Genomic DNA, 10,444 nt, shown 5'->3' on the forward strand with positions numbered 1-10,444 from the left:
GTTGAAGGCAAAGAAAAGTGAACATAAAAAAAAATCATAATGAGATGATTATAGGTCCTTCGGCAACAAGTACACAAGCAGAGAGTCAGAGTATAAAGTCTTTTGCCTTCTTCTTTTTCTTTTTTTTTTGGGTTGTGAAGAAACTTGAGGGAATTACTGTTTTTAATAACTTATTTTTGTTCTGTCCTGAGGAAGAAGGAAAGTACTGGATTTTGGCAATATTACATTTTTGATTTTTCATTATTTTGCTGTTAATGCGAATTTTCTTCAGATTTTATTTCACAGTTTTTAACTGTTAAAGTTAAGTGCTATAAATGTTTTTTAACCCATTAGCTGCCACTGTACTCAATTGAGTACAATATTTTTGAAAACTTCAGATTAATTTTACTCGAATGGACATGGCATGGACATGTCTTTTGAAATTATAAATAATTTATTTGAGGTTGAAAGCTATTTTTAAGTTATTTGGTCAACTTTTGGGCCTTGTGTTTTTTGTTTCAAGCTTTTTGTATCCTTGCAAAAGTTAAAGGTTAGTAAAATTTACAGTTTTGGCAAATTTCTTAATTACCAGTTCTTTTAAATACATTTTTTACCAAAGATCAGCATTGTAAATAATTCACATTACGAAAATTGTTTTTTGCTCCTGGTAAGTGCTTTACAAAAGTGGTGCACTCAATTGAGTACACTGGCCAAAACCGTGCTAATTTTTTTTCTCACGGAATTTGCAGAGAAATGGCCTTTTCATCAATGAATATGATGATATTCTAGATGATGGTAATGAAGTAGATGTAATGGTCATTCCACCGGATGTTGATATAAAAACGGATGAGGAAGATTAATGTGAGGATGACTTGCTTGATTCTCATATTCCTGTTGACATACCAGGAGCAGTAGAGGTAGAAGTTATCGATGAATTTGCCAGTGAAGACGATATCCCTTGCTTGGCTAAGGGATATCAACGAGAGGTGAGTTTCAAAATAATGCTCTTGAATGGTCAAAACATGTGGTTTATTCGACTATTTGCAAAATTTAGCAAAAATAAAAGAAAAAATAGCATTAGAAAATAAAGTTCAAATCTTTAAACATTTTTTCAATGATGAGGTAATGAATTTGATTGTTGAGCAGAGCCAAATATATGCACTGGACCAAAGCTGTCACACGTTCATGTTTACAAAAGAAGATTTGAGAAAATTTGTTGGCATAATGCTTTTCTCAGGATATCATTCATTGCCTCAAGAAAAGTTGTATTGGTGGCTAGACGGAGACATACGAATTCTTTTGGTTGCTAACGCCATGTCCCGCAATCGCTTCAAGGAAGTCACGCGTTTTATATATTTGGCCAACAATGCATGTCTTGATAAGAGCGATAAAATAGAGAAGGTTCGACAATTGATAAAAATCATTTGCAATAACTATCAAAAATTCGGTTTTTTTCATGACAAACTATCGATTGATGTGGCTATGATCAAATACTTTGGTCACCATTCCGCAAAGCAGTTTATCCGTGGAAAGCCTGTCCATTTTGGCTATAAGGATTGGATGTTGTGCAGTAGCGACAGTGGCAACAAACTACGACAAACTACGACACCCTCGAAACTCTTGGAAGTGGAAAACGATGGTTTGCAGTACTAAAAGAGAGGGTAATCATTCCATAGCCAAAAACATTATAGGCATCCAACAAGGGTATGGGTGGAGTCGATCTTCGTGACCAATTTGTGAACAATTACAGAATCAAAATAAAGGGTAAGAAATGGTGGAGGCCATTGCTCACACCTATGGTGAACTCAATGGTGGTGAATGCTTGGCCACTCCATTGTTTGCAAACCAAAGAAAACCGCATTCTACTTTAATTTTTCAGAACTATAACGAAGACTTATTTACATTCCGGGCCATCAACAAAAGCACCAAATAACTAGGCATGGAATGTACCCATATCTGGCCAGTGTAATCGTTTGAGTACACCCCTCTAAGGACCAAACTAAACAAAATATTTTTTTTTAAGTGTATTTTTGGTCAAATAAAGAACTCATTAAACAGGATTTTAAAGGTTTTTCGTTTATCATTATTTTTAAGGTGCTTGGTCTTTAATGGGTTAAGATGTTATTAGAGTTAAGGATAGTTTAAAACTAATTTTTAGCCAATAAGTACGGACATTTTTTTACTTTTCTTACGAATACAATTCACTTATTTAAGGTAATGAATAAATGACATCTAACGTGTTACATCCACTTAACGTCCTATTTTGTACGAGTTATTTATTCATAACCGATTATATTAACAGATTTTGAAAGTATGTTGAAAAAGCTCCTAACATTTTTTTACAGTGAGCTATATTTAATTTCATTGAATGTTTATTCCTATCAACGACGATGTAGAGTTTCTTCTTTAGCCCCACCTTGGTATAATCGTAGACTTCAATCAATGCGTAACCAAAGAAACAAGCTTACACTCTTAGTGACCAACTGGCTACACTAAGTACCTTGGTGCTCATTTTCATCTTTCCAGCTAACCTCATGAACAATCGCAAATTTTTCTTTAAGTTCGTTCATTGCAAGAGAAAGTCGGATTGGTATCCACCCTAATTTTCCTTCAATAATGAAACTTCAAAAACCTTATGATGCTCGTATAACTATATCTTACTAATTCGAACTATATTTAGAAAAATCATTCTCGAAGGATTCGTTTGCACTATATTGGACCTATTTTGAGTATTTACCACCACAAACCTTGTAGAGCTCGTTTCATTCACTCTTAAAGCCTTATTGAACAGGAATGAGGTTGGTCTTCTGACTTCAGCAAAACGTTTAACAAAATTGCTCTTACTTACTTAAGGTGGCACTCATCGCGCGCGTTTCTCATAATCTTATAATCTTCAAACTCTACTCTTAAGGGTTTTAACGTCTTTTCTTGAAATTGATTGCTTTCTACCTTACTCCTGGAAATTTTGTCCGAATTAGATCTGCGCATTTCAATCTTATTCTCAACACTTCTTGTGTTCCCCAAATTAGTCTTTTAGGCCGTTTCCTCTTTATATCACCAATTAGTACCATTGACAACATCATTCAAAATTTCCAAATATCATTTAACGCTGTTCATACAAAATTTTTAATAATCATTGTGCTCACGAGGGCTATGTATCTGTCCTCCAAAAAGATCTCGACTATTTCTCAACCTGGTGTACCCAAAATTCTTTAGAACTCAATACTAGCAAACGCTAGGGAATGACCTTTGTACGTTAACGCATTAAAACAGATCCCCGCCATTACTGTCTTAATAATAATCCCACCCAGATTGTCAAAAACATAAGCGATGTTAGCCTTTTATGTGACTAGTGCGTCGCTTTTGTTTTTACGGATAAGTCATAAGATCCTGATTTTTTATTGAGGAATTTCAAGACCAAGTCTATGGATTGGAAAAAGTTTAGATTGTAAGGTTGCGTCCGGTGTTGAAATATGACTGTATCAACTACATCGCCACGCTTAGAGCTTTCAGAGGAGATAGAAGACTTAAATTAGTAAACCGCTGAACTCTGATTGAACCACCAAAATTTCAAACCTTATTTTGTAGGCTTGTTTGACATAATATTGGCAGAATCTACAACGGCCACGGAACGCTTTTATCTGTGTCCATCCTCTTGCTCCCGTCAGATTTTAAAAAGCTTTTCTGATTTTTTAAAAGCTATGGGAAAGTTTTCCAAAAAAAAAAAACACATACAATTGAGAAAAATGCTTAAAATCTTTATTTAAATCGATAGTACGGTCCATATAATTTAATGTTTGAAGATTATTTTATGAAAATGTCGAACTTTAAGATTTAAGATTTAAGATTTATTTCCATTTCATGTTTACAATTCATGTTTACAATTATTGTCTTAGCAAAATAATGTTTAATTATAATGATTGATAGCATAAAGGTAACAATAAGCATTAAATATATCTTGTACATAAAGTATTAACAAATTCATTATTTAAAGGTTAATAGTATTTAATTATGCATAATGTTTTATACAAATCATTACTAATTAAATTAAAATTATAAAAAACTATAGAAGACAAAAGAGCGTTTGACCATGAATTATAAAATGAAAGGGTATCATGCACTTTGTGGTACGGAAACCAGTGTAAAGTGCGTTTTAATTATACTTTCAATTTAGATGAAAAACCGCGTCGAAGTTATTGCTGTAAGAGAGTGAGAGAACACTACAAAAAAAAAAGAGATATATTTTTGCATCAGATGAAGATTTTAGGATTGGGGAAGGAATTTGTGAGAGAGAATATGAATTTATAATGAGATATGAATTTAAAATTATGGATGACAATAAATTTAAATAAAGCAAGTAAAACTATCTTTTTATGGTTTAGGTTGTCGTGGTATGTATAAGTGGTCAAGCTACTACACGCATTAAGTCTTCCACATCTGATTTAGAAAAGAGCCAAATTCTAAGATTTTTTAAGAACCTGTGGCATTGGTTATTGCTGTTGCATATATCTGCTGGAAGTTTATTATATATAAATGGAGCTATGACAGTACAGAAGCGTCTAAGATGCTCTGTTCTAGTTCTTTGGATAGTCACAGTAGACGCTGATGATCTCAACGAACGATTTATTTCATTTCTTCTTACTGTATTGTGACCACCCCGCAGATAGAACAGTCTCAATACCTTATAAACATAAAGATGACGAAGTGGTAATATATTGAGTGATTTAAACAACGGAAATGATGGTTCCCATCTAGGTTTGTGAAGCATTACTCTAATGATCTTCTTCTGGGCTATGATTAAAGGCTGTAGGTTGCTGACAAATGCACTACCCCAGCAGGAAATACCATATTCTAAGCGAGATTTAGCTAATGCATAATAAATAGATGTTAGTAGGTTCGATGGTACTATTTTTCGCAAGAGAAAGATTTTGTTCAAAACAATATACATATTTTTTTTAACACTCAAAATGTGTGACTTCCAGTTCAGTTTTGAGTCTAGTATTATGCCAAGGTATTTAAATTCTGTTACACATTCAAGTGGCATGCAGGAAACGGTACAACTAGAATGATCACAGCTTGCGTCATGAAGACCAACATTTTCAATAGAAATCTCATTTGACAAGGAAAAGTACATAATCTTGGATTTGCTACTCAGCACCATCTGATGATACTTAAACCAGTTTGCCAAAATAGAGAGATCGCTGTTCATTGAGACTTTTATTCTATCAACAGAAGGTGCAGAATACGAAAGAGCTAAGTCATCTGCAAAAGCAACCATATTTCCTTTCAGAGGCAGCTGAAAGATTGAATTTATATAAATAATAAAAAGTAAAGGCCCGAGCACTGACCCTTGGGGGACGCCAACACATGCACTAGTGATCGAATCACTCATAGTTGTACCGATTCGCACATGCTGGGACCTGTTATGAAGATAGGATGACAACCAATTTAAAATGTTACTTCTGAATCCATATCTGTAAAGTTTATTTAAAAGAAGTTTGTGGTCGACTAAGTCAAATGCTTTCGTCAGATCAAGAAACAGAGCACCAGATTTATTTGTTTTATCGAGTTCATTATTGATGCTTTCCAAGAGAGTCACTACTGCATCTTCGGTAGACTTACCCTTCATGAATCCAAATTGCAAAGAGCTGAGAATTCTATATTTACCAAGAAACTTAAGCATTCTTTTAGTTATTAATTTTTCAAAAATTTTTGAGAAAACAGATAGCAACGAAATTGGTCTGTAGTTATTAGGGTCTGTTGTGTCACCTTTTTTATGTATCGGGATAATAATTGCAGTTTTAAGGCATTCTGGGAATACCCCACTTTCAAAGCTTAAGTTGACAATATGTGATAAGGGCCTTGTTATAAAAACATTTATTTTTTTTTAATACTATGCTACTTAAGCCATCTATTCCAAAGGAAGCTTTTGATTTCAAGTTAGCAATCACATGAGATATTTCATTTACGGTAACCGCACTAAAAAAGAAGGAAGACAAAACTAAATCATCATTTTGATGTTCTAGACAAACATTTTCGATGTTTGGTGTATGATTTTTAACTACATCTTTAAAAAACAGATTCAAATTATTTGCAATATTCGCATCGCTTTCTGAAACCGTATTTTCTGAAAACTCTATGCGTTTAAGTTCATTGCCACCATTTTGTTTTCCTAAAAGATTGTTTATGATGTTCCATTGCTGTTTTGGATTAGACCTACTATCGTAAATTTTTTTCTTAAAGAATGCTTCCTTTTGTTTACTAATTCCATCGAGGATATCTTTCTGCATACTTTTGTAGGCGATCTTTATATTAGGTAGATGTAATTTGCCTTTGTTCTTAATGTAGTACTCATTTTTAGCATTAATTTTTTGGCACAAGTGGTCAGTCATCCATGGTTTAATTTTTTTGTACTTTCGTTTTTGTTTTATGGATTTACTAGAAGAAACATGACCAGATAAAATGTCAATAAAATTCCGAAAAGCGTCTGAAGGACAGTTACAGCTATAGACAGAATTCCAACTTTCAGCAGCGAGACAATCATTAAGCAACGTGTAGTTTATTTCTTGAAGTGATTGAATATTCGAACATTCATTTTTTTGTTTACTATTTTTTAATAAGCCCAGGAAAGACACCCCCGTTGAACTCGCCTCTCAATAAGTTGGGCGTGCTGTGTGGCATGTGGCACCGTTTTGTTGAAACCACATGTCATGCAAGTCAAGCCTTTGCATTTTGGGCAAAAAAGCTTTATATCATCTTACGATAGCGCTCACCATTCACAGTTACGTTACAATTCTATTCATCTATGAAGAAGTACGGTCCAATGATGCCACCAGTCTATAAACCGCACCAAAATATGACTTTTTCTGTATGCATTGGTAGCTTGCAATGCTTCTGGCTGATATTCACTCCAAAATCAACAATTTTGCTTTTTTACATATACAAGCCAAATACGAGCCAATTTTTCGGAAAAAAGTGGATCTTCGACCAACTTTCCAAGAGCTTACGTTGCAGTAGGTCGTTCGGCTTCAATTCTTGCACCAGCTGTATTTTGTAAGGCATCACACCTAAATCCTTCCGCAAAATTGTCCACGTTTTTGAGTAACAGAGGATGAATCGATAATTAAAACTGGCCGATACAGCTGCGATATTTTCTTCAGTTGGCATTCTACGTAAGCGTGTTGTTGGTTTGATGTCCAACAATTTAAATTTGGTGCGAAATTTAGTCACAATAGCCTGAATAGCCTCTTCAGTGGGTCGATTAAACAGACAATAAAATGGAAGAAGTGCGGTAAACTTGCTTAACAGAGCACGAATTTTGATAATAAAATTCAATTATTTGCAAGGATTGTTCGTTTGTAAGACGATTCATAGTTAAATTATAGACCGAATTCAAGATGTTTGACAGTGAAACAAAACACGAAACGTGTGTCAGCTACCAGTGTTGCCAAAAAGATAATAGGTGAAATATCACCCTTTTATGGTATGTAAATAGTTTCAAAAAAAAGTTTAATTGAATTGGTTTTCGTCTTAAATATCTTGAAAAGAATTAACTTAAGGGCATGTTCATAGTTTTTTGATAAGGTCTGGTTTTGTCTTTGCTCAATTAAAATATAGTTTATTCGTATATTATTTAAACTCATTTTTAGCTTGTAGTTTAAAAATAAACACGACAGACCTACCAATGTTTACGCTGTTTTTATCTCTAATAAAAGTCAAAAATAAAAAAACTACCTGAGAAAATTACGTTGTGATAAAATTTTAATTGATTTTCTAAAAAATATTGAAATTTGAAAATCAATGAAGGGTTCGCCAATATCTGCGTTCTTCCAAGTTAAAACATTTCACTCTACGTGCACTTACCACGCAATAAGTTTAATATTTTGTTACAAAAGGCGACGTACATGAAATTTCTCAACTAACAAAATTATTTAAAGGATTTCCAAGACCTTAGCTCAAATTTAAAAAAAACTTTACAAACATCCAAGTATCCCGAAACTCTCGAATATCTCGAGAAACAGCATATACTTATTGATAACATACTTTTCGAACTTCCTTAATAACATTCTTTTCGAACTTCCATTAATAAATATTTTATTTCGCTTATTGCAATAAAACTCGCTCTGCACACTTTTTTTTCATAGTGTTCTTTTTTTCTTTTATAAAACCATTAAATAATAAATATATTGTATCCCTTTGAATTGAATTTTTCATTCATATTTCCATCCAGCGAATTGAAATTAAAACTCGGATTTGATTCGATCTCTCAACCCACTCATGTAAACAGGGGCTTACATTAAAAAAAGTACATATACTGAACACGCCTATTAAGTTCTCTTTCCTTCCGGTGCAATGCAGCAGGTAAACGTCATCGCCATGACACATTTATGCTTGTTCAGCAAATTCATCTTCTTTATCTTTGTTCTTTGGCATTCTGCAGTAGTAGTTTGTAAAATTCTTGTGTTGTGTTCGTGATCGTTTCGTCTCGAAGGAGTTAAAAAAAAATATTAAAATACATTCTTTCAATGTGCGGTGGAAAAAATTCAAATAAATTGTTTATTAAGTGATAAAGTTTCGGTTTATCTTAAAAAATATCAATTGATATCGAAGATAATTGTGATTTATTTGTTTCTAAAATATGAACATGATTCAATTCATGTTTGTTCATGTTGCTCGTTGTGGTAGGTCGGTTCGTGTGTATGTCGGTTCGGATGTGCTCGGTAATAGATTGGCGGTTAAGATTCAAAAATTTGAATTAATTCATTTTGCTGATTATTTGTGCAGTTCAAAAGTAAATAAATATAAAAGTTATATTTTTGAGAAAATAAGGGTCCATAAGTTTGAAGTGATTTCTTGTAAAGTTTTTTTTTTATATTTTTACTGAATTAAATTTGTTTTATACTTATCTTCGCTTCTCGCGGTAGGTCTCGGTAGTGCTTCCAAATAAGTAAGTCTCTGATGTCGGTTGAATTTTTTTCTTAAAATGGGTAAGTAAATTTATGTTTCTTTAAAAATCTTAACAAAAATGTGTTTGAAAAATTGCAGCTTAAAACTTATTGAAGTTTAAGTTGTGTTATTTCGAGATATTAAAAGAGTTTCAGCACTTTCGAAGTTATTTTGCTCTTTTTAATTTTATTCTTAAAATCTGTCGATAATAAGATACTATAATATTTTTATAGTTTTAAGTTTAGTTTTAAGTCAGTTTTAAAGTTATATTTACAGCTTGAATTAAGAGTAAAAAAATAAGGGTTGGGTAGCTTTTGCAATTTTAAAACGTAAGAATGGCATAAACAAATTTAAATAGCTCAATGATCTCACTTATGCTGACCTTGCGATTTCGAAAACTTCTATGAATTGAATTAAATATGTGAATAGCAACACCGTTAAAGCCTCATTTTAATTTTATTTTGGCATCTGATCTTTTGTAAATTTTAAGCTTTTTTAGGGTTTATTTCACATTATTGTCAAAATTTATTTTAACAGGTAACCAGCGTTTCTGAAAACATCGGGTTTTATAAGATATTTTCGCTCTTAGCCAATTCGTAAGTGTAAGTAAAAGTTGAATAAGTACAATTTCAAAGCTTCTTTGTATGATAGAATATTATTTTCGTAGATTAAGGATATTGAAGACAATGTCTTATAGCCTTCGTCTGTTTTGGTTTTTGTTATTCTTTTATATGCAAGGGCTGAAAATTTCAGGGTAGATTATTGTAATATTCGTGGGCTTATAGCGAATTTTCTTTCTGTGTACTCCCATACTGCTTTAAACAGGCCAGCTGTTTTGGCACTAAGTGAAACCCAAGTGGGTGAGGATTCCGATCCCACTAAATTCTTTATTCAAGGGTATAACTTGGTGCCATTATTCTTTTTCCACCATGGTCTCGCCATATACATTAGGAATGATGTTGCTTATCAGTTTTTGCCACAATATGATCTCTGCACCAATTCTTTTTTCAATTTTATGTGGTTTAAATTTTCCGTGAACAAGCAAATCATTCACTTTATCGAAGCCCAAATCTAGACACTGAAATCGTTGTTACGGGCGATTTCGATGTACACAATTCTTCATGGCTTCAACATTCGGGCCAGTCAACACCAGAAGGAGTGTGTGCTGAGATCTTCGCTGAGTTAAATTACCTAACTCAGCTGGTCAACGAGCCCACTCGAATATCGGACGTGGTAGGTCGAGCAGAAAACACAATTGACTTGTTTCTTACTTCTGACCCTGATAAGTTCACTATTAGTGTTCTATCTTCTCTAGGCACATCTGACCATTGTGTCATATCAGCAAATTTCTCGTGTAAAAAAAGAGCTCCTAAGAGAACCGTTTGGCAATACGAGAAAGCCAACTGGAACGGTCTCAATAATTACTTCAGGATCTTTAACTGGTCACTATGCTTCCTCGATAGTGACGTTGACGCCAGCGCTGATATGATCACAAGTTTGATTCTCCTGGCAATGAGAA

Source organism: Eupeodes corollae, chromosome 3, assembly GCF_945859685.1.
Source record: "Eupeodes corollae chromosome 3, idEupCoro1.1, whole genome shotgun sequence".
In the NCBI taxonomy this organism is placed as follows: domain Eukaryota; kingdom Metazoa; phylum Arthropoda; class Insecta; order Diptera; family Syrphidae; genus Eupeodes; species Eupeodes corollae.